The sequence below is a fragment of the Giraffa tippelskirchi genome, chromosome 4 (assembly GCF_054371585.1).
Source record: "Giraffa tippelskirchi isolate mGirTip1 chromosome 4, T2T-mGirTip1v1.2.pri, whole genome shotgun sequence".
NCBI classification, from domain to species: domain Eukaryota; kingdom Metazoa; phylum Chordata; class Mammalia; order Artiodactyla; family Giraffidae; genus Giraffa; species Giraffa tippelskirchi.
In genome coordinates this window covers 170,184,604-170,208,912 of record NC_137278.1, presented here as the reverse complement: position 1 = coordinate 170,208,912, position 24,309 = coordinate 170,184,604, and the positions used below count along the sequence as shown (strand labels likewise).

General features: G+C 43.2%; 1 long non-coding RNA gene across 1 annotated transcript in view; it reads right to left on the bottom strand.

Annotated features, from left to right (window-relative positions):
* LOC145545955 (uncharacterized) overlaps positions 1–24,309 on the bottom strand; it is a 50,904-nt gene that overhangs the window by 5,747 nt on the left and 20,848 nt on the right. The window contains exon 2 of the long non-coding RNA XR_014082365.1: positions 19,393–19,513. This is a non-coding gene — a long non-coding RNA (uncharacterized LOC145545955). The remainder of the gene's footprint in view (positions 1–19,392; positions 19,514–24,309) is intronic.

The following is a 24,309-nucleotide window of genomic DNA, read 5'->3' as shown; positions in this document are numbered from 1 at the left end:
CGGGACACACAGTTTTAAGGGCATTAGCCCTCTGTGGCCCCCTTTGCCTGGCAAGGCAATAAAGCTATCTTTCTACTTCACCCAAAACTCGTCTTCAAGATTTAATTCAGTGTTGGAGTACAGAAGCCAGATTCAGCTTCATTTATATGACATAATTGTGGCATCAGCATGCTTTAGCAAGTTTGGGGATATTTCCAGAAAGGAAATGTGTCTACCTGGGCCCATTGGATATAACAGACAATAATTGTATCTCAGTGAGACCTCTGATCCTGTGGCTTCCCAGCTTCCCCTTGCATGGAGCAGGTAAATAATGAAAGATAAAATGAATGTCCTGACCAGAGCTTGGTGCCTTTCTTAGCTTTGGATTCTTGTTTCTATCTCAGAGGGCTTCTTGCCTTGGTCTTACTTCTGAACATTGAGGATTGACCAAGTCAAGAATGGTACAACAAAGAAAGTTTTCTCAGCCAGTCATATTCAGAGAATTTCAAAGGTTAAAAGACAATAAGCATTCTCTAGCTGACCCATTCATTTCCTGTTCCCTTAATTTTTTAGCAAATTCCTACATTATTGACTTCAAATCTCTTTCCTGTAACATGGGAATGCCGCTCTCTTCCTAGCTGGTTATTGTAAGGATCTAGTATTGTTACTGAGTTAAACCTTGCTCTGTTGCCTGCACGATAGGTCAATGAATCTGAGACAAGGGGTTGAGGAAAGGAAGAGACCTTATTTGGGCAGCTGGCTGACCAAGAAGATGGCAGGCTAGCACCTGAAAATAACCATTTTATCAGATCTGGATGCCAGGTTCTTTTATAGATCAGAGATGGGGGGGTGGGGATGAGGAAGCAAAGTGAAAAAGGCCATTAGTCTTGTAAACATTCTCCTAGAATGGCAAGCCTCGGGCAAAGGATGTGTTAATTTCATTCTTCCTGCCATCCACAGGTGGACAGGATACTGAACAAAGGCACTTTAATTAAACAGTCAGGAAGAGGGGCAGGATTCTCTGAGGCAGTCCATTCTGTGTGATTATAACAACAAAGACAACGAAAAGCAAGTTCAAGAAAAAGTTCCAACATGGAGTCAGAATTGGCTTCTTTTCTGTTAGGCGGCAGTTCATGGGGTCGCGAAGAGTCGGACTCGACTGAGCAACTTCACTATCACTTTCCACTTTCATGCATTGGAGAAGGAAATGGCAACCCACTCCAGTGTTCTTACCTGGAGAATCCCAGGAACGGCGGAGCCCGGTGGGCTGCCATCTATGGGGTCTCACAGAGTCGGACACAACTGAAGCGACTTAGCAGCAGCAGCAGCTGCAACAGTATGATGGGATAGTTCTATGGTCAAAACCATGGGCTGTGGAGTCAGATTGTGTCCAAATCTCTGTTCTCCTTGAAGCCTATCTATTCCTGGGAAATTTACCTAAATTCTTTAAGGCTTCATTTTCTTTAGCTCTAAAATGAAGGGAGAATAATGCTATCCTCCTAAGCAGGTAGGGCTACTGCGAGTTTTCACATTACCTGTATGTGAATTAGGAAAAGATTCTCCTTCCTGCAAGTGGACACAGCTTTACATCTGGGCTCAAGACTTGGCAGTAGTGTGCGCTCTCAGCCAGGCAGGCCCCTTTCTGTAGGACATACCACAGCTGTGTGCTGACAAGTGTCACTGCTATGATTAATTCCTGAGAGCTATTCAGAACATGGTCTGGTATGTACACAATAAGTACTCGGTCAGCATTAGTAATTATTACAACGTAAAATATTAGCCTTTAAAGCCCTATTTTATCATGGGACAGTTTGGATGATTTTCACCTATCTTCTGAGATGAAATCTGCCCCCTAACAAGCAGATCTTCACCCCACTCTTGGTGACTCCATAAGCTCTCTCCTGCAGCATCACCCCTTGGAACGTTCTTGTGGAGTATTGATTATAGACATGTCCACAGTTCTCCCCTTGTCTTTGCATCTGTGCCCTTTGCCTTTGGGCTTCTCCTGTCAAGAGTAAGAATCTGTTTTCCAGTCCTGCGAATCTGACCTGGCCTTGGAACTAGGCCTTTCATGTTTCCGTTCTTTCCTGGAACTTTGTCATCACCATAGGAACAAGCTCAGTCTGGATGATGGCAGATGTATGGGAAGATGGCTAGATGATGGGTTTCAGGACTTACTACCTCCAAGTAAGGCACTTTGGCATGTTGAATATTTTAAGTTGAGGGAGTTTGAGAAAAATAGCAGAAAGTAGGAAGGTGACTCTGACCTTTCCCATGCTCTTCCCCTTTGAAGCAAGTCATAAAACTCTCCTGAGAGAGTTGTCCTCCCCACACCAGGGGGAATAGAGCATTCTTATCTCTGAAGACAAAGGGATGCTGAGAAGCATCTGAACAAACAAGTCTTACTAAGTTTCCCTCAGTTTATTGCACTTACCTCTCACTCTTCACCGATCGTACTTTCCTATGACAAACTCCTCTTTATCAAGCCTCGCACAAAAATACTTAGGCTTAACTGCTTTTTTGGTGTTGCATTTCCTCTGAAGGCTCCTATGTCATGTAGCACTTCTATGAAATAAATGTATATGCGTTTCTCCTGTTAATCTGTCTTTGTCAGTTTAATTTTCAGACCCCGTCAGGGACCCTAAAAGCATCAAAGAAAACTTTTGCTTTTCCTCCACCTCCACGTCCATTGCTTCAGCTAATAGCCAGCCAACTGCCAGACAGGGGAGTGAATTACATCAGCCATCCCCCAGTGGACCCAGCAACTGACCACAGATATAGCAACAAGATCAGCTGAGATTAAGCCTGGCCCATAGACTTGGGAGAGAAGATCAATGCTTCCTGCTATATGCCTCTGAGGTTTGGGGACTGTTTGTTATGCTGCATTACTGTGGCAGTAGGTAACTGATACAGGTCTGGATTGTTGGTGGCTGTATCTAACCATGTCCCTGTTAGAGACAATTTAATCCTACCCCTTATCATTACTATCATCCTTCCCCCTTGTCCACCCAGCTCTGAATTTATAAATCTCCCCCACATTTCTCTTATCCCTAAGGCCAAAGTGATTTTCCACTCCTCATAATTTTTTCCTTGCCACCTCCTGGATGAGACTGTGGGGACCATATTGGTCTGGAGGAATGTAGCACAGACCCTGAGGCTTTCTCTCTGTTGGTCTTCATTTCAAAGGACATTTGATTTTGGCACCACCACACACAGTTCTGAGCTTAATGATGTCTCAGTCTTCCCACTAGAAAAGCCCTGGTTTTTCCAAGGGTATATGACTTAGCTATTATGACTCACTCTAGGGGAGAACTGGGCAAATAAGACCTACCACCCGAAGGCGATTTTGATTTTTAAATTATGAAATAAATCATCCTGAGCTTTTATGCTTTCTTGGGGTTTGTTTTTGTTTTTCTCTTTTGCTTCAAAACTTCCATGGTAGCTTTCTGGTTTGAGATTATTTATCACTTGGCTCTCTTCTCACCCAAACTGTATTTGTTCTGTAAAATGACAAATCACCCCTGCACATTCCAGGCCAGAACCTTGTGTCCAGCGGCACGTGTGGGTACAGAAAAGGTTGAAAATAAAACAACAGAGGTTAGCTTCAGTTTAGCAGTGGGGCTAAGGGTCCTGGGGGTAGAAGGAAAAAAAGAATGAATTCCCAAACCATGTTAGCATGGGGATAGGTGACTCAGATGGTAAAGAATCTGCCTGCAATGCAGGAGACCTGAGTTCGATCCCTGGGTTGGGAAGATCCTCTAGAGAAGGGAATGGCAACCCACTCCAGTATTCTTGCCTGGAGAATTCCATGGACAGAGGAGCCTGGCTGGCTGCAGTCCATGGGGTCAGAAAGAGTCTAATTCAACTGACACTTTCACTTTTCAGGATTTGAATACACATTTACTTGACACTGGTGTCCCTGCTTCGGCGAATCTGCTTTTCTTATTTTGTACTTGTCTTGGTTTCCTTGTTTAAAAAGTCTCCATAGGGTTGTTGCAAACACCAAATGTTTTGTTTTATTTATTTTTATTGAGGTAGAGCTGCTTTGCAATGTTGTACAACAACGTGAATCAGCTATAAGTGTACATATATCTCCTCCCTCTTGGCTCTTCCTCCCACCCACCTCCATCCCATACCCCTCTAGGTCATCACAGAGCGCTGAGCTGAGCTCCCTGCATAGGTTCCCACTAGCTTTCTATTTTACACATTGCACAGTGAAGTATCACCTCACACCAGTCAGAACAGCCATCATAAAAAAAAAAATCTAAAACCAGTAAATGCTGGAGAGGATGTAGAGAAAGATGGAACCCTCTTGCACTGTTGGTGGGAATGTAAATTGATATGGCTACTTTGGAGAACAATATGGAGGCCCCTTAAAAAAATTAAAAATAGAACTACCATATGACATAGCAATCCTATTATTGAGTGTATACCAGGAGAAAACCATAATTCAAAAAGACACAAGCACCCCAGTGTTCATTGCAGCACTATTTACAATAGCCAGGACATGGAAGCAACCTAGATGTCCATCAACAGAGGAATGGATAAAGAAGATATATGTATACAATGGAATATTTCTCAGTCATAAGAAGGAACACATTGGGTCATTTGTAGGGAGGTAGATGGACCTATAGTCTATCATACAGAGTGAAGTCAAAAAGAGAAAATGCTTTAAACCAGAGGTTGGACACCTCCCAGAAACAATGGAATTATTATTCAGGGTTCTCAAATCTACAAATGTTCCAGAATTGTAAAGTAGATAGATACAATGTCTCACAAATTCACATGCTCATTTTTTTTTTTATTAAATATAGAGTCATCACCGCACATGTGAAATTCTGACCAAGAAGGCAGAAATTCATTCAATGGCATCTCTAAATTCAACCCAGATTTTAGCCACTAGGTACCTCAATTAGTGACTATTGAATATATGACTTCTACCATGGGGGAGGAAGTTGGCTACTTGTTACTTTTTTATATGAGTCTGTACTTGAAGCTTACAGGAAGCAAGTTCAGATATACAAAGAGAAATGCCAGCTGAGGGATTGGGCATGGGGAATGCTGAGAAGAAAAGGTATTCTCCTCTCAGGGATGCTGACCAGTTTTATGTATGAACTAAAGTAGCTGTAAAAGTTGAAATTCTGGGAAATCAACAACAAAATCGTCAATGGCAGGTTCCTGGCTGGCTTGGAGGCATGGTCTACAACTATGTGGTAACTGTAGTGAAGAGGATGATGAGCAGGTTTGAATTGGGAGGGCTGGGAGATGGTGATCATCTGCCTACCAATGGGCTAACACACTAATGCAATTTCCAGGCTTGTCATATAAGGTAAATAAAGTCTTTTTGTTTAAGCCACAGTTACTTGGGTCTTCTGGTACTTGTGATCAAAAGCGTTCCTAACTGATGGCATGGACATGCAGTAAGCATTTGCTGAATATGAATCTGCATTGCATTTGTGTATCTTGAGGGTAAAATTCAGCTTTAGTCACATCTTGGCTCCCCACAGCCTTCACCGCTATGCCTGTTACCTGCTTAGTTACTCAGTCATATCCAACTCTTTGGGACCCCATGGACTGTAGCCTGCAAGGGTCCTCTGTCTATGGAATTTTCCAGGCAAGAATACTGGAGTGGGTTGCCATTTCCTGCTCCAGGGTATCTTTCTGACTCAGGGGATCTAACCCACATGTCTTGTGTCTCCTACATTGGCAGGCAGATTCTTTACCATCTGAGCCTCCAGGGAAGCCTCTGTGCCTGTTACACTGTTGGGTTTAAAGCATGTTAAGTTGAATTACGTTCACTTTGTTCCCCCACATAAGAATCCAGAATAAACCTGATGAATCTCACTGTTTCTAGTCTCTGCTGCAATCTGTCTTTGCGTGGACACCAGACTGATGACAAAATTCCTCTTTTCTAAAACAAACAGTGGTTTCCCACAGGATCTATAATAAAATAAAAAATACATCGATAAGACAGTCAAGCTTCTCAACAGTTTGACAATCACCTGTCTCCAACTTCTTCCTCAGCATCTGGACAAATTCTCCACTTCACATACAATGGTTTCCTCATTGTCCTCCGTCCACGCTGGACACACACCCACATGGTTGTCACAACCTGGAACACCTGGCTACTTCCCCTCTGTTCATCTGAACTCCTTCATTTCAGGTAGAACACAGGCTCTGCTACCTTGGCTATTCATCCTAACCAGTAGGAGCAAGGGCTTGCTTGAAAGGATAAGATGGATAGGCGAGACATTAAAAGGGAAAATCAAGTAGATTTGGACAGTAGATTTGGAGCCAAAAGGACAGTTCAGCCTGATTAGCTCAAAAAGGACCTTTGAATATGTCTGTACATTTGCAAGAATTTTAAAAAGATTACCCCTGAGTCTGCCCATTCATGTAAGTGGAGTCAAACATCACCATGGACTTTTACAATGCAAAGCTATGAGATCAGAAGCTTGGAAAATACATCTCAGATGGCTAAACTGTAACCGCGGTGCTGAGTTCCCACCTGACTGGAGCCCCTCCTCCTGCAAGGCTCCAGGAAAACATGATGAAGAACAATATTATCCCTAATTGAAAAATCATTCTTGCACCTGTGAGTTGTAAACTCTCCCCTCCAGTGGGGGCCACTTGCCCTTTTATGCAAGGGCTGCTAGAAATTCATTGCCACATAGGGGCTGGCGCTTGGTTCCTGCAGCCTGTTGGTTGTTTACTGCTATTGCTCCAAAGGGATGAGTGAACATATGCATGTTTTAGTTTCTTTCTTTGGGAGAAAGACAAGAGGAGACACCTGAGCGCATAAAACCTCAGCCCAAGTTCACATACAGAGAGTTAGGAAAAGTCTACCCAAAATGGTGCATGTCATATTCGGTCAGAAATTGGAAGGGAAAAATTTCAGATAAAGCCAGATGCTAAGCAATTTCTTTTCTGGCCAGAAATGTGTAGCAATTGCACTGGGTGCGTTAGCTGCTCAGGAATCAGTCCTTATTGAACTGCTATGTGCAAGATGCTTTGTAGACTTTCTCATTGAATCTTTGTGATAAACTGAGAGCCAGGCAATGGAAAGGCACCTTCTTATTTCATAGATTGAAAAAGGGAGACTGTGAGCTTAACTAGAGCAAGCTGGTGGGAAACAGTGGCACTGGCTTTCAAACCCATGTCAGGCTAATGCCCCATGGTTACTTTCATTCATTCAAATCAGAACCAGTATTCTATGAATGCCTACTATGTGCCAGGCATCAGCCTACAGCACATCAGGGAAACACCTGCTCCTGATGGTAATGCTTGTAACCGTCAGAAATGAAAAACAAGCTGGAAAAGTCTTTGCCATTCAACTATACAAGACCATGATCCAGAAGGGTTGATCCCAAGGTCACTGAGCATCATTGGAACCAGAACTCTGTTTACGCTGGCTTCAAGGTTTCTCTGGTGGCTCAGATGGTAAAGAATCTGCCTGCAATGCAGGAGACCCAGGTTCAATCCCAGGATTGGGAAGATCCCCTGGAGAAGAGAAGGGCAACCCACTCCAGTATTCTCTCTTGTAAAATTCCATGAACAGAGGAGCCTGGCAGGCTACACTTCATGGGGTCGCAAAGAGTTGGACACTAACATTTTCACTTTCAGCGTTCCTTTTCACTTTATTGGATGCAGGGTTCAAGCTTACCCTTCAGCCTGGCTAGGTTTGTGTTTCATTTCTGCACCCCACAACCCTCTCTCGAGAAGCTCTCTCTCAAGTCAATACTTTCCTGGGTTTCAGCCCTTCACTGCTTACTGGGTGGTTATTAACTGATTCAATAAATTACTCTGTGCCAAGGTTTTAATGGGTACCTTAATGTCTTGTGGAGCCCAGATAGCATATTTGCATTTTAACAGCAGCTTTTAATTCAGCCCTATTCCCCCCTAGCTTAATTCAACCAATATGACGAGTTTAGCTACATATAAGGCCTTTGGCTACGTGCTGTGGAGGATATAAAATGAAAAAGGCCCAGGGTCTCCCTTTACAGGTTCTTTCGTGGGGGTGGGGGAATATAAACAACCTGAATACTCAGAAAAATGTTAAAAAAAAATTTAAAACACATGTTAAAGGAGCACAAAAAGGAAGCCTTTTACCTTAATACAAATGGATAAAGGATTAAGAAAAAAATGAGCACTCTTGTCTCCCAATCTTTGAATAAAGGAAGCTGAAATCTGAGTTCAAAAGCATAATACAGAGGTAATCCAGCCTTGCAGAACACGTGTTAAAAGAATTTACAGGCGAGAAGTTCCGAATGAACCCGCTGGCACCTGGAACAAGGCAACAGCTTTCTGCCTGACTTCCTGCTTTACACCTGATTCTTCCCCACCATTCTCTTCCCTGGAGAGCTGGGGTGGCCTTAGATGAACTCAATTCTAATTATCATTCTCCTGCAGTTAGCCTCCATTACCCTTAGGATAACATTCAAAGCTTTGGACCAATGTGAAATGACTGCATAAATAAATAAAACATCGGGTTCTGCTCCTGTTCAACCATGCACCTGCCATGTTACATCTAGAATGTCGTGTCCAGTCTTGAGGCCTGACTGTAAGAAGCATAGAAGCAAATTGGAGCCCATGCAGAGGATACCATGAGGACACTGAAGGGATATAGGACCAGGGGATGTTTAAATGAGAGGACAAGGACAATGAAAGGAAATGCCAAGTCTGAGGATTTAACCTGTCTTCCAACTTCTGAAAGCTTTCCACACAGAATAGCGGAGCCTTGTCCTTTTTCCTTCTAGAAAACAGAGTCAAGGTCAAGTGATGAAGTAAGTAAGACTGTGTGGCTTAACCAAAGAATGTCCCAAGGATGAGGCTTCTCTGATGGCTCAGCAGGTAAAGAACCTGCCTGCCAATACAGGAGACACAAGAGAAGTGAATTTGATACCTGGGTTGGGAAAATCACCTGGAGAAGGAAATGGCAACCCAGTATTCTTGCCTGGAAGATCCCCTGAAGACAGGAGCCTGGTAGGCTATAGTCCATGGGGTCTCAAAGAGTCAGATACGACTGAGCACGCACGAGCACCCAGAGCTTGTTACACTTCCAAGTGGAGATTTTGAGCATGTGGATGGTTAGACAAGGTAGGGTTTCAGGAGAGAAGCTTGAGCTGAAAATACAAGTATGGGCTTCATCTTTACAAAAAACCTTCCCTCACCTTAACCTATAGCTACTTTCCTGGAAAATTCGATGTATGTTAAATTCAATGTATATGAAATTCAGTGCATATGAAAGCCATGTAAAAGGTGTGTAGTATTTATTTGGAGTCAGAGTCTAAGCTCAGAATGCTATAAACAGCAAGAGAGACGTTCAGGGTAAAGGGTTTTTTGTATGGAAAAGTCTCCAACACTGAGGACATTTAGCATGCCTGGCCCCCACCCAATAAAAGCCAACTATTGCTTCCTATTGTCATTGTGACAATGAAAAAAATGCACACATCTCTGAAGAGTTCCCAGAGTTGCAACACTGAGAAAGTGAAAGTCATTCAATCGTATCCGACTCTTTGCAATACCATGGACTGTAGCCTGCCAGGCTTCTCTGTCCATGGAATTCTCCAGGCAAAAAAGCAACACTTCCCTTATTGCAAATCTCCACTCCTCACACTCTGCTCCAGGAGGTAAGGACCATATGTGCACTAGTGATTTCCAAATTTGTACTGCCAGGCTGGACCTTTCTTGCATTTTAGACCCAACTGGCTGCTAGATGCCTCTGCTTGAAGCATCTACTTGATGTCTTGTGGGCAGCTCAAACTCAATGTGTCAAAAGCTGCATGTGTCTTATCTTCTTGCCTCCCTGCCAAATTGGCTTCTTTTCTACTATTCCCGTAAGCAGTGGACCCAATTATTTTGTTGCCTGTTTGAGCAACCAGGGCATCATCCTTGGCTAGTTCTCCTCTCTCAGCTAGTCGTAAAATCTTATCATTTCTACCCTCTGTATCTTACCAATTCATCTCTTTCTTCCAACCCAGCTGCCATGATCAAGTCTAGACCACCATTTGGGATATTGCAACAGGTCTCTAACTGGTTTCCTGCCTGTAGACTTGATTCCTCTAATCCATTTTCTTCTCTGCAGAACTGGATTGATTTTTGGAAAACTCAATTCTAGAAATCTCAATGCTTAAAACCTTGCAGTTACTCTCTGTTGCCTTCAGGATAAAATTCAAACCTCTGAACAATTGTACATTCTTTCATCTACTCTTTCACTTGCACTATATTTGGATAATTATACTTATCTTTTATTCTCAGAATACGTAAGTTTTCTTTGGAAAGTATACCTTATCCCCTGCCCCAAATCTGGACTAAAATTCCCCTCTATATGCTCTCAAAATGTTCTGAGCATTTATCCCATTACATTATATTTTTTGTTTGTTTGTTCATCTCTTCTTTCAATTGTAAATGACACGAAGGCAGAGAATCAATGTCTGTTTCCTCTTGTCTTTCTAGTGCCTAGAACAGTTCCTAGGACATGGAGGATCCTGAGAATAAAGGACTGACTGGGGTTGAATGAGTAGTTGGATGGAAGGATCTCTAGATGGATGGATGAATGATGAATACAGAGGTAATACTCAAAACAAACCTATGAGACATGGGCATGTACCAATCAGAATGGATACTAACCATAAAAACAATACAACCCAAACCATATGTGTTTACTGAATGTCAATCCAGGATGAATGGATTAATGTAGCAGATCCCTGAGAAATAGGGAAAAATAAAAATACTGAGAAACGAGATCAGAGGGATCAATGCCCATTGAGGTCCTTTAGAGAAGACTCGAAAAGACATCTTGATGTCTCTTAGCTATGATGTTTGACTAGCAATTTTTATCTTGGGGTCTCTGAGTAGTGTTTAGGGTATCCACCAGTTCACTGAAATTACAGGCAATTTTTTCATTAAGCGTGTGTATTTTTATGCTATGTGGCTCCATAGGCTTCATTAGGTTTCCAGAGGGGTCTATGACCTAGAAAAAGGTTAGGACCACTGCTTTAAAGACACCAGACCATCAAAGGCTAACACTGCCCTGTCTTTGATGCATCACCCACCGTGGTGGCTTTGAAGCTGAAAAGGCCATTCTCAAAGTTTTCACATTAAAGCAGGGGGCTCAAGCTTTTTCTGATGAGGAGCTATTTTTAACTTCTCTGAAGCCTCCTGAAAATGGGCCTAGCAGGTGTAGGGGTGAGGTGGGGGCCCATTTTAAGAGAGCAAGTCAATGGGGGATGGTGTGGCAAGTGCAATGACCCCAGTGGCCATGGTCTGATCTCTACTGGGAATCCCAGCAGGCTCCCAAGGAGGGGTGGTGGTATGTAATAGCTGCATTCATCTGGGAGAGCAATTCTGTTAAACTTTGAGTTCATCTGAAGATTCTACACACAGTTTTAGGAAAGATCTTCCAGGAAGCTCCAATCCCAGTTGAGAGTAAGCATAAAAAGATGCCAGACCCTGAAAACTGGAATCTGTTAAGCCAATTGACAAGGACCTTCATAGAATAGTATTGATGGTTACATGGGTTTTTTAGAGGCAATTGGGAGGTTTGGGGAGGAAATGGTGCCGTTTCTGCTACTGACACTGTGGGTTGAAAACTCGGCCATAATGTTTATCCTCAGCCTTCTTCCAGAAGGGTATGATATGACTGATAGATAGATAGATAGGTATCCAGGTAAATAGATAGATTTTGGACCAGAGCCAGGCATATATTCATATATACATTTTTTCAAATTGCAGGACTAATTATTGTTTTATAAATATACTCATTTGTATACAATGAGTTGCTGCTTTACAATGGTATGTTAGTTTCTGTTGTACAGTGAAGTGAATCAGTCACACGTTCATTTGTATACAATCTTAAATAGAATCATCCTCACATAGATCATCTATGGTCTCGAAGTCCTTGAAATACCCAATCTGGAAAGGCCAGATCAGACCTCAAGAGACTAAGGTGCAGTCTTCCTTGACTCTAAGACCAATGCTTGAGCTTCTGCAGCTATTGTTGTATGCCATTCACATGCTTCCTGGGATGACGATTCATTTAATTGTTGATACACATGCTAACATACATACATACACACTCCTACACACCCATACATATACACTCAGGAAATTATCTCCTGTTAATTTTTTTTTTTATAATAATAACCCTTTGCCTTGTGAGGACCCAAGATGGACGTTTCCAAGTAAATCCAGTTCCGCTCCTTTAAGAAAGGTTCTCAGGCTCCTCTGGCTGGCTGGAGAGAGGGGAAGCAAGGGCTGTAATACCAGGATGTGTCTTGTCTGCGACTACAATGTGTGGCAGCTGAGGTCCTTTGTGAAAGCACAGGGCCACAGACTTCAATTAACTTTCTTGACTGAACCTGGCTCTGGCTAATGAAGCAACGAATTCTCTGGCAGGAGCAGCCTCTCTCAGCGTGGTCGGGTGATCCAGCATCCCATGGAGCGCAGTCCTCCAGCCCTCAGTCTCGTCCCTTTTATTTCTGATTAGGGCAGTTTATCCTGGACAGGCTTCCTTGCATTATAGCCTTTATTTTCCTTTCATGGAGTCTTGGCAGGAATCTTAGCCACCTGCCCAAGGCAAAGCCCAAGGTCCTTCCTGTTGTGTGCCTGCCTGTGTGCTGGGGGGCTCTTCCCATCTCCTATTTATTCTGTCACTGTCATTCTGGAGCCCACAGCACACACAGGGTGAGAGAGATACGTGGTTGCTTACCTGGTCTCCTTTGAGTGACCATGAAAGGTGCTATTAATCCCCAGCAGCAGCTAAACACTTGCACGAATTCTTGAGGTGCCTTTTAGGGCTGAGTCCTTCATTCTACAAGAAGGCTTATGAGTAAAGAGGGAAATACCCCTTACAGAGAAAAGCCTTTGACCTAAGTTTACTTGCAAAAGGTACACAAGGGGCTTCCCAGGTGGCTCAGTGGGTGAAGAATCCACCTGCCAATGCAGGAGACAAAAGAGTTGCGGTTCATTCCCTGGGTCCGGAAGATCCCCTGGAGGAGGCCATGGCAACCCATTCCAGTATTCTTGTCTGGGAAATCTTATGGACAGAGGAGCCTGGCGGGCTACAGTCCCTGGAGTCGCAAAGAATCGGAAACAACTGAGCGACTGAACAACACCACCACCAGGGGATGGTGCTGCTTCTCTGGAGAAGTCAAGATTCAGTGACTGTGCCCAGACAGTTGTCCAGAGACAGGAGGTGCACTCTGAACTGGGTGACACCAGGAGCTGCCTTGTTGCTCAAAGTTGAGGAAATGCAGGAAGGTGATTTCGGACCACAGCCAGGCTGGCACTCTTTCCCAATGAGGGAGCAACACAGGGGCGACGCACAAGTGAGCAACGGAGGCAAAGTGGGTTTCCCTGGTGGCTCAGAATCTGCCTGCAATGTGGGAGACCTGGGTTTGATCCCTGGATCTGGAAGATCCCCTGGAGAAGGGAGTGGACAGGGACTGTCTGCCAGAGTGCTGGAGACAGCCTCCTCCCTTCAAAGGCTTTTGAAAAGATAATCTCTAAGTGTCTGACCTTGTCTAAGACTTGACAAGAATCCCTGATGCCTATCTGGGAACTTGTTGATTTATAGAGGGTGAGGGAGAAGAATGGAAGAGTCTTGAGGTTCCGAAAAGAAACTGGGTGTCCCGGGGACAGGAGTGACAAAAGTATGTGGGAGAGGATTCTGAGCCCCGAGACCAAGCTTTGCCCTCTGCAGACTGAAGGGAAGGGCTTGGAGGTAGACCTCAGGTCTCCTACTGCTGATTCAGAGAAGACTTGGGATAGCATGGGGGGTGAACTGGGTTTAGCAAGGAAAGCTAGGAGAGAATGCCAAAGAACTATCGCGTGGGTATATTTTATTTACAAGCAAGCATCAGTGTCGGCAAACCTATAATCTAGCAGTCAAAAATCTCTTCACCAGTATCTCCCAACAGCAGCACCAGCTATTATGCTTCTGTCTTTAGGAAGAAACTGATCACTTGCATTTCCCAACAGACCAGCCCTAATGCCCATCAACGAGTGGAGCACAGGATAGCTGGGCATTCCTCTCCACCACTCAGGTGACTTGGGAATGTCACTGAAAATCTCCCAAACTGCTACCTAATTGCTGACATGCAAATGACATATACATGAGTGGTTTCAAGTATCAGGGGTTCGGGGTGAGGTTTCGACTATGCTACAATGATCTCTTCTCTCTGAGGAGGAATGTACACACAGGGAGAAAGAACCACGTGAGGGCCAGGGAGCTGCTTTTATTGAGAACTTGTGCACCCAGGTGGGGGTGATATTAGAGAGCTGAGAGGCACAGGCACCAAGGCCAAGCGAGACATACTATTCGTGCCCATAATCTGAATCTTAAAGAGAGTAGGCACAAGGCACATGGCAAAGGATTATGCTTTTTGAACTTAGCCTTACAGTGACCAGAATAGGGTAAAAAACTCAATTTAAAGTAGATTCATGTCAATGTATGGCAAAAACTACTACAATATTGTAAAGTAATTAGCCCCCAAATAAAATAAATAAATTTATTTAAAAAAAATAAAGTAGCTGTTAACTATTATGATTGATAATCTGATTTAGGATCATGCTTTTTTAGAGAAGGCAAATATTTTCCTAAATCTACTTTTATATTGAGAACCTCTTCCTTTTCACCAAATACATTTAACTTTCAAAAGCATGCTTTAGAAAGGCAGAGGTGAAATCATAAGTGTGACCAGTGACCAGTAGTCTACTTATAGCCATTCGATGAGGCCAAGGCATCTGATTTATTTTGGGAAATGAGATAAATTGATTTATTTTGGGAGACATGATGAAACACAGTGGGACACACCTAGATTTATAATGCAATCAATATTTGTTTCTGTTGGTTCAGCTTTAGCAGAGGCATCTCAAACCATCTACAGAGCTTCCAGTGCATTGTAGGCAAACACATGAGACTTGGAGTCAGGAGGCACAGCTTTTGGGCTCATCAACCCTGCCATGCTAGGAACTCTATGTGACCCAGTTAACATGTTGTGACATGAGTGTAGTAACACCAGCTTCGCCAGGTTGCAGCCAGAGTCAATATAGACCTTCTCTCAGAGGCCTGGGACATCAGAAATAGGGTACTCAACTACTACATATAAAATAGATTGCCAACAAGGACTTATTGTATAACACAGGGAGCTATACTCAATATTTTGTAATAAACTGCAAGAGAAAAGAATCTGACCAAAAAAGATACATATGTATGTAAAACTGAATCACCTTGTTCTATACCTGAAACTAGCACAACATCGTAAATCAGCTATACTTCAATAAAAAATGGAAGAAAAAGAAATAGGGTATTCAATAATTTACCTGCAACTGAACTAAACAAAATTTCAATTGAATTAGAAGTTTCCTTCTAGCCTCCATTTTCCTCATTCAGAAAATAAGAGAATTGGCCAACTTAGGTGTCTTTCATTTCTATTATTCTATGTTATGATTATAGTTAAGAAATTTAGGTAAAAAGACTGATGTAAACAATGCTAAAATACAGTTCATAATAAAAAAAATCTTGATCGAATAAAAGTATCACAAACAATTGTTGTTCAGTCCTTCAGTCATGTTTTACTCTTTGTGGCTCCATGGACTGCAGCACACCAGTTTCCTCTGTCCTTCACTATTTCCTGGAGTTTGCTCAAATTCATGCCCATCGAGTCAATGATGCCATCCAATCATCTGTCCTCCCCTTCTCCTCCTGCCTTCACTCTTTGCCAGCATCAGGGTCTTTTCCAATGAGTCGGCTCTTTTCCAACGAGTTGGCTCTGTGCATCAAGTGGCCAAAGTATTAGAGCTTCAGCTTCAGCATCAGTCCTTCCAAGGAATATTCAGGGTTGATTTCCTTAAGGATTGACTGGTTTGATCTCCTTTCAGTCCAAGGGACTCTCAAGAGTTTTCTCCAGCACCACAATTGGAAAGCATCAGTTCTTTGGTGCTCAGCCTTCTTTTTGGTCCAACTCTCACACCCACATATGACTACTGGAAAAATCATAGCTTTGACTAATCTGGACCTTTGTAAGCAAAGTGATATCTCTGCTTTTCAATACGTTGTCTAGATTTGTCATTGCTTTTCTTCTAAGGAGCAATCATCTTTTAATTTCATGGCTGCAGTCACCATCAGCAGAGATTTTGGAGCCCAAGAAAATAAAGCCTGTCACTGTTTCCTTTTTTTCCCCATCTATTTGCCATGAAGTGATGGGACCAGATGCCATGATCTTCATTTTTTGAATGTGAAATTTTAAAAAATCGAGTGACATTAAAAATGAGAATGAGAACTCATGTACAGGAGATCCAAAAGTAAGATTTCTTTCAACCTAGGAGAATAATCTGGAATATACAGCTCTGAGTAATTCTCACACTGCTTCCTGAGGACACAGGTAGAGGGTATGCATCAGAGGGTTGTTTGCAGTATCTGGGAGATGGAAGCCATGTAGACATTCACCACTGGAGGGAATGCCTCAGTGAAATGATTAGATATCAACTCCAGAGTACTGGTTAGCAGTAGTCAGAAACAGCCAACTAGTTATACGTGTTCAGTCACTTCAGTCGTGTCCAAATCTTTGCGACCCCAGGGACCATAGCCCACCAGGCTCCTCTGTCCATGATATTTTCCAGGTAAGGATACTGGAGTGGGTTGCCATTTCCTGCTCTGGAGTTCTTCCTAACCCAGGGATGGAACTCATGTCTCTTGCATCTCCTACACTGCAGGTTGATTCTTTTACTGCGGAGCCACCAGGGAAGCCACTGGTTATATACATAGTAACAAGAATGGATCTTAAAAATACAATGCTGACTTAAATAGCTCAGATGGTAAAGACTCTACCTTCAATGCAGGAAACCAGGGTTCAATCCTTGGGTTGGGAAGATCCGCTAGAGAAGGAAATGGCAATCCACTCCAGTATTCTTGCTTAGAGAATTCCATGGACAGAGGAGCCTGGTGGGGTACAGTCTACGGGGTTGCAAAGAGTTGGACACTGCTGAGCGACTAACACACACAGAAAAAGCTAAAGAAAAGAATGAACCCTACAGTGCAATACCATAGCTGTGATTTCAAGACACCAATTCTCCTAAAATAAAATTGCATACTTACAAAGTAAATTCAAGAAGAGCTAACAAATGCATTAGCATAGCTGTTTAGGAGGGGGGGCAAAGTGAGTTGGGAATGAAATTTTTTAAAAGGATAAGCGAATCAATATAAGGGAAAAATGGAGTAAGAACAACAAAAGCAAACCCAAGAACTTTGCCCACAGTCAGTGACCCATGCTTAGGACGTTACGTCTGTGTTCTGGTGAAATTCAGAACACGCAGAGAAAATAGGAAGCATGTCCTAATTAGGGCCACAATTAGAATGTAGTGACAGTAAGTTTAGATTTTGTGTAGAGAGACTGCAAGGAGATCCAACCAGTCCATCCTAAAGGAGATCAGTCCTGGGTGTTCACTGGAAGGACTGATGCTGAAGCTGAAACTCCAATACTTTGGCCACCTGATGCGAAGAGCTGACTCATTGGAAAAGACTCTGATGCTGGGAAAGATTGAGGGCGGAAGGAGAAGGGGACGACAGAGGATGAGATGGTTGGATGGCATCACCGACTCGATGGGCATGGGTTTGGGTGGACTCCAGAGTTGGTGATGGACAGGGAGGCCTGGAGTGCTATGGTTCATGGGGTCGCAAAGAGTTGGACATGACTGAGTGACTGAACTGAACTGAACTGAAGAGAGTGTCCAGATAGACAACAAGAAGACTTGGATTGTTGTCACGGTGCTGGGCCTCTCCAGGTCTGCTCTGCTCCCATTTCCACCTGCTCCTAGCCCTGAGGCTGACATCTATGAACAGCATTCACGTGGCTCCCTTGCCCCCTGGCTCCTTAATGGTTCAGGCCAATAGAAGAAGCTGACAGGAGAGAGCAGGTTGGAAGAGAGAGAGAGATTGGGGTTTTGGTTTCCCTGGACTCCTACCCAGAAGGCTTCTGAGTGCTTGTACATCTTGCTTGAAAGCCACGGCTCTAATGGGTCAGATCTCTCCTACAGTTTCAGCTCTTGCTGGTTCTGGTGACTAGTCCCATCCTTTGTTCCATTTAGACCTAGGAGTGTATATAGCATCCTACGGTGGATGGTCCAAGTTCTTCAGCCTCCTTACCTCTGTCCATGCATTTGCAAATAGTTCCTCCCTATTTGGAGGTGACTCAGTGGTAAAGAATATGTCTGCCAATACAGGAGACACAGGTTTGATTCCTGATTCAGGAAGATCCTACATGCCGTGGAGCTACAAAGCCCAGAAAGCCCATGTGCCACAACTATACAGCCTGTGCTCTAGAGTCTGGGAAGAACAACTGCTGAAGCTTGCATGTCCTAGAACCCATGCTCTGCAGCAAGAGAAGCCACCGCAATGAGAAGCCCGCACAGTGCAAATAGAGAGTAGCTAGCCCCTTCTCACTGCAACTAGAGAGAGCCCAAGCACAGCAACAAAGACCTAGCACAGCAAAAAATAAATAAATAAAATTATAAAAAAATAAAATAAACTCTCAGTTAAGATCCTGTCTTATACAGTGATTGTATCAGAGCTGGTTAAATAGGACTCAGGGTTTGGATTGCTCACCTCCTTGCTGGGGAAAATGAGATGCTGGTAATTTGTGCCATGTGTTGGTGTCAATTACCTAAATTATTACTGGTGGTAGCACAGGAGAGTGCTGGTGGAGGCCAAGACCTTGGGAAATCAAAGGTTTGAGATACTTAGTCACTATGGCAACAACAGAGATTTCAGGGAAGTCATCTGGGCAGCTTGCATCTGGGGGCACTGGAGAATATATACAGAGAAAAGGACAAATGACAAATTGCAAGACTTGAATGTCCTTGAGAGGGCACAGGGGTAAAATCAGAAAGCCCCTGTGGTCATTCTGAATGAGTGTGTAATGCCCAGTAATAGCAGCTGAGGGTTAAGCTCAGGGCCTGATTGTAAGGGCTGTGGAGTTGCAGAGCCAAAGGCTGGTGTCTTTCTTCTGGAAAAGCAGAAGGCTGGGGCATAGAGAGAGACCCCGAAGCATGGGATGGGAATTTTGAATGGACACAGCAGCAGCTGACAACACCCTTTGAAAACTCCTTGCTGTCCCTGTGTGAGAGGAAGGCTTCCCATCCATAAATCCATTTCATTAACTTCACCCAGGCAAAAGATGAATTCTTAGGACTTCCTACTATCTCTGCCTCCAGGCTCCTCAGGACAGTCAGAATTTCTGTTCAGATAGAGGTAGAAGACTTGCTCCAAAAGGGGCTAGCCTATTGTTTTAGTTTAGCCTTGGGTGACAATCCACCTTGAAACTCAGTGACTTGAACGAACCATTATATATTACCTCTCACATCACTCCAGTTTGGTTAGGGCTCAATCTGGCAGTTTTTTGGTTGGGAGCTTACCTGCATGTGGAATGTTTGAGATTGTTTGGGATCTCCTTCCACATGACCTCTTCCTCCAGCAGTAGTGGGTCTTCTTCCATGGTAAGTGGCTTTGAGGTGGCTCAGACGGTAAAGAATCTGTCTGCAATGCAGGAGACCCGGATTCAATCCCTGGGTCGGGAAGATCCCCTGAAGAAGGGAATGGCTACCCACTCCAGTATTCTTGCCTGGAGAATTCCATAGATAGAGAAACCTGGTGGGCTACAGTTCATGGGGTCGAAAAGAGTCTGACATGACTGAGCGACTTTCACTTTGGGCTTCCCAGGTAGCGCTAGTGGTAAAGAACCCTCCTGTAATGCAGGAGATGTAAGAAATTCTGGTTCAATCCCTGGGTTGGGAAGATCCCCTGGAGGAGGGCATGGCAATCCACTCCAGTATTCTTGCCTGAAAAATCCCATGGACGGAGGAACCTGATGGGTTACAGTCCATGAGGTCACAAGAGTCTGAAACAACTTAGCATGCAAGTGGCTTTGAAGAAGATGTGGTCCTAGGGGAAGGCACAAGTTGCATATTTCCTGAGGTCTAGCCTCCGACATTATGTAATATTACTTCCACCACATCCTGATGTCCAAAACAGATCACAGGGTCAGCCCAATATTCAAGAGAAGGAATGACCATTTTCCTTATTTATGAATAAATATGAATAGTATTAAGGGCTGAAGTGTGTGTGTGCGCACGCTCAGTCACTCAGTTGCGTCCGACTCTTTGTGATCCCATGAACTGTAGCCCACCAGGCTCCTCTGTTCATGGAATTTTGTCCCTCCCAAATTTATATGTTGAAGTCCTAATCCCTAGAATTCCTGATTATGTCTGTATTTGAAGATAGGGTTATTAAATCAGTAATCAAGATTAAATGATGTCAGTAAGTTGCACCCTAATCTAAAATGATTGGTATTCTTACAAGCAAAAGCTATTAGGACCCAGACATGTACAGAGGGAGGACCATGTGAAAACTTAGGGAGAAGATGACCGTCTACAAGCCAAAGAGGAACCTTATAGAAAATTGACCTTGTCAATATCCTTGTATTGGGCTCCCAACCTTAAGAACTCCAAGGAAATAAATTTTTGTTGTTTAAGCCACGGTCTATTGAACTTTATATGGCAGTCCTATAGCACACTAATACAAATAACAAAGTATTTGTAGCCATCTTTACCAGATCTATAAGCTGTTAGATTTGCAGTGTCTTGCTGGCAGTTATCAACAGAGGTCTAGAGATTATGCGAGTTGATTCTAAGAGTAAAGATCAAGTAATAGATCACAATATATGATGAAATCAGAACAAATTTGTCAATGGAGGATATTCATCTAAGATTTGGGATTAACGTATTGATGTAAATACAGCTGGGATTGGCATGAACAGAATACTAGGTTTGGTAATTGAAGACTTTATTCAAAAGGACCCTAGAGTCAAATAGATTTGAATGCTAGAACTTTCCTGGCAAAAAGGAGGGAATTCTTGAAAAGTTCTGTGATGACTGTGCTTTGCAGACCCATGATGGGAGATGCTACAAGAAAATTGGTCTCACAAATTTCAGTGGGAATAATGGGATCCAGGAGTTGTAGAGGCCTGTGGTGCAACTTAATTGTCAGAGATAAGTGAGTGCAATTATAAAATTAAGCCCCAGGGAGAAATGGCAATCAGAGTGTTTTGACCCACAGGAAACTGTGGTGATGGCTAATTGATCAATGGGTACCTAGTAATGAAATAGATATGCAATCTTGACTTATAGATAGAAAACTTTTACCTTTAGTGCATACCAATCTGACTCAAGTTACCATAGTGAGGATTCATGGTCTTATTTCCAGCTCCCCGATCCAGGATAGCTCAACTATCCATGGCCAATCCATTGACGGGGAGGTCAAGTCTCCTTGAGAAAAGACTCTCGGGTTGCTTACCTGATGAATATTTCCCCAGTTTCTTCAGAGGGACCTGTTGCCATTTTTTAGGGTGAAAGTGAACAAGGGAATGGGAAGTATCTGGACGTCCCAGAAATTATTGGCTCTAAGATGATGTCTGTTCCTCAGAGACATGTGCTTAGTTGCTAAGTCATGTCCAACTCTTTGCGACACCATGGACTGTTGCCCGCCAGGCTCCTCTGTCCATGGGATTTCCCAGACAAGAATACTGGAGTGGGTTGCCATTTCCTTCTCCAGGGGATCTTCCTAACCCAGGGATCAAACCCTTGTCTCCTGCATTGCAGACAGGTTCTTTACCACTGAGCCACCAGGGAAGCCTCAGAGACGTGGCATATAATAATGTGGTCCTGTCATGCAAACTAGAGGTTTTTGGAAGTCAGATGATGAATTATAAGTCTTGGCATGAGTCTAATTCACAGGGACTAAGGATTTGTGGACCCACACTGTGGTTATATTCCCAGACCACAGATGTATGTTGCTGTGCAAGTAGATTTCTATGAATGACTCCCAGTGACTCTTGCCCCTCGTGTAATATCCTCTTCTTTGAGCACGTGTGGAATCGGTGAATGTGATGAGCTGTCACTCATGATTATGTTATGTTATGTATCAAGAAACACATCATCTGAATGGGCCTAATCTAATAACATGAATCCTTTACAGCAAAATAAAGGAAGAAATGGCAGAAGAGGAAGTCAGAGATTTGAGGCACAGAAGTCAGTCTTCAGTGGCAGTTAGCAGGACAATTAACACCTCAGCCCTCCAGTTGCAAAGAACAGAATTCTGCAAACAATTGGAATGAATTTGGAAATGGATTCTTCTCCAGAGCTTTCAGATAAGAGTCCAACCCAGCCAAACCTTGATTTTGAATTTGTGAGACCTCAAGCAGAGAACCTGGTCGAGTCCATTCAGAATTCTCACCTGCAGAACTGCGAGGTGATAAATAGGTATTTTTTTTAAGCAGCTAAATTTGTGGTAATTTGTTACTCAGTGACAGAAAATTAGAAATACATTGGGAATAGACATACTTAGTAACTGGCAGAATCCTTCCAATTTACTGACCCATTAAGTGAGGGACATTTTGATATTTGATAAGAAGGAATTGCCCACCTATTTTTCCAAATAAAGAAGCAACACTATATCTCTGGGGGCAACTGTGGACATAAACACCACCATAAAAGACCTGAAAGATTCAGGGGTGATGATTCCCTGTTTAACTTGAGTCTTTGTCTAGTGCAAAATCCAAGTAGCTTGAGAATAACCAGATAATCACAAATATAATCAGACAGTGATGCCAATATCAACAATAGTTCAAAGTGAGAGATGTTAGCTAGAAGAAATCAAGTCTCTGTCACCTAAAATACAGTTCTTTTTTTTTTTATTGAAGTATAATTGCTTTACAATATTGTGCTAGTTTCCGCTGAAGTGAATCAGCTATATGTATACATATATCCCCTCCCTCTTGGGCCTCCCTTCCATTGGAACCTTTGGTATACACAGAGAGCTTAGCTTGGTGGTCTGTGCTCTGTGGTGACCTAGTACACAGCTATCGATGAGGCAAATGTTTTATTATTTTTTTCCTAGTATCCACTGACAGAGGCAATCAGAAGCAGTTTGCCCTCATATGGCCAGGACATGAATCCATGCTATTAAGACAGGGTTATGTCAGCATTGTCAGTTCTCCTGCTTATTGTTTTAATATTGTCATGAGGGAACTCAATTATCTTTTGTCCTATAGAATACCACGCTAGTTCTACTACATAAAGGACATGGTGCTAATTGGACTAAAAATTTATATACTTTCTGAGACATATGGCATGCCAGAGGATGAGAGAAAAACTGAAAATTCAAGAGCCTATTATATTGGTAAAGTTTCTAGGCATCTAGTGGTTTGGAAAAATTTCATTTAGGGATAAGATACAAACATCTGCCTATTGTCTTCAAGGGAATGTGTGTGTGTGTGTGTGCACGTGCGTGCATGCACACATGTGTATTCTTTATAGATAGTGTAGTGTATACCCTGACAGCTGGCTTTTGTTATTGTAATTCCAGTGCCTGACTTAAGTTTTGATTGCCCAGGCATCCACTTTAAAGAAGCATTCACTTCAGTGCAGGCCATCTCAAATAACACTTGAGAGCCACAGGACTAGATAAAGGGCAGAGCAGGACATGTTCTCAGCCTCCCACCTCCATAAGCACACCATGGAGCTCCTTTGTGTAGAGATTCTGGTTGCTTTAGATAACCGGCCATTTAGACTCCCCATTTTTCTTTCTTTCTGTCCCCTCCAATGCTTTAAATTCACCAATAGTGAGCTTGCAAGACTTTAGATCCCCACCCTTGACCCCAATAAAAGCAGAATCCCAGGTCCTGAGTTTGCATTCTCTCTCTCCCTATGACCTAGCTGTCCACCCTCTGCTGTGCCGTGTATGCTCTAGGGTCTATAAGAAACAAACGCTCCTTCAGAGTCTCCTAATAGTCATTGCTAAAGGGTGTCTTGCAATCATAATAAGAACCGCAAACATCGGTCCACTCATAACACTGTTTTGAAGAGATGTCTCTGGGAAGCTCATCAGGGCCTGGGTGAGTGCCCCCAGGTATTTCTAGTTGATAGCCATTGTTGGGCTGAGACCAGCATAAAACAGATAGATGGATAGCTGGCTAGCTAGCTAGATACAGGTATTCTCAATATCAACTAACCTTCCCTGCTTGCAATGCTTCTGCCAGCACCACCAGTCATGGACTTAAAAATGTTTTATCTATTGCCGTGTTATCCCATACTTTATGCCTCTTACATAGGCACTTATTTTATGGTGAAAGAAGAAAGTACATCGTTAGACTTAAATCCACTGAGTCCCATCACTGAGGAGAAGCTGACTTGATAGACAGATGGAAAGCCTTGTTTGAAATGCTTACAGTGCTAGCTGGGAGAAGACACTTTACGAGGTCAGAACTTCCAGGGTAT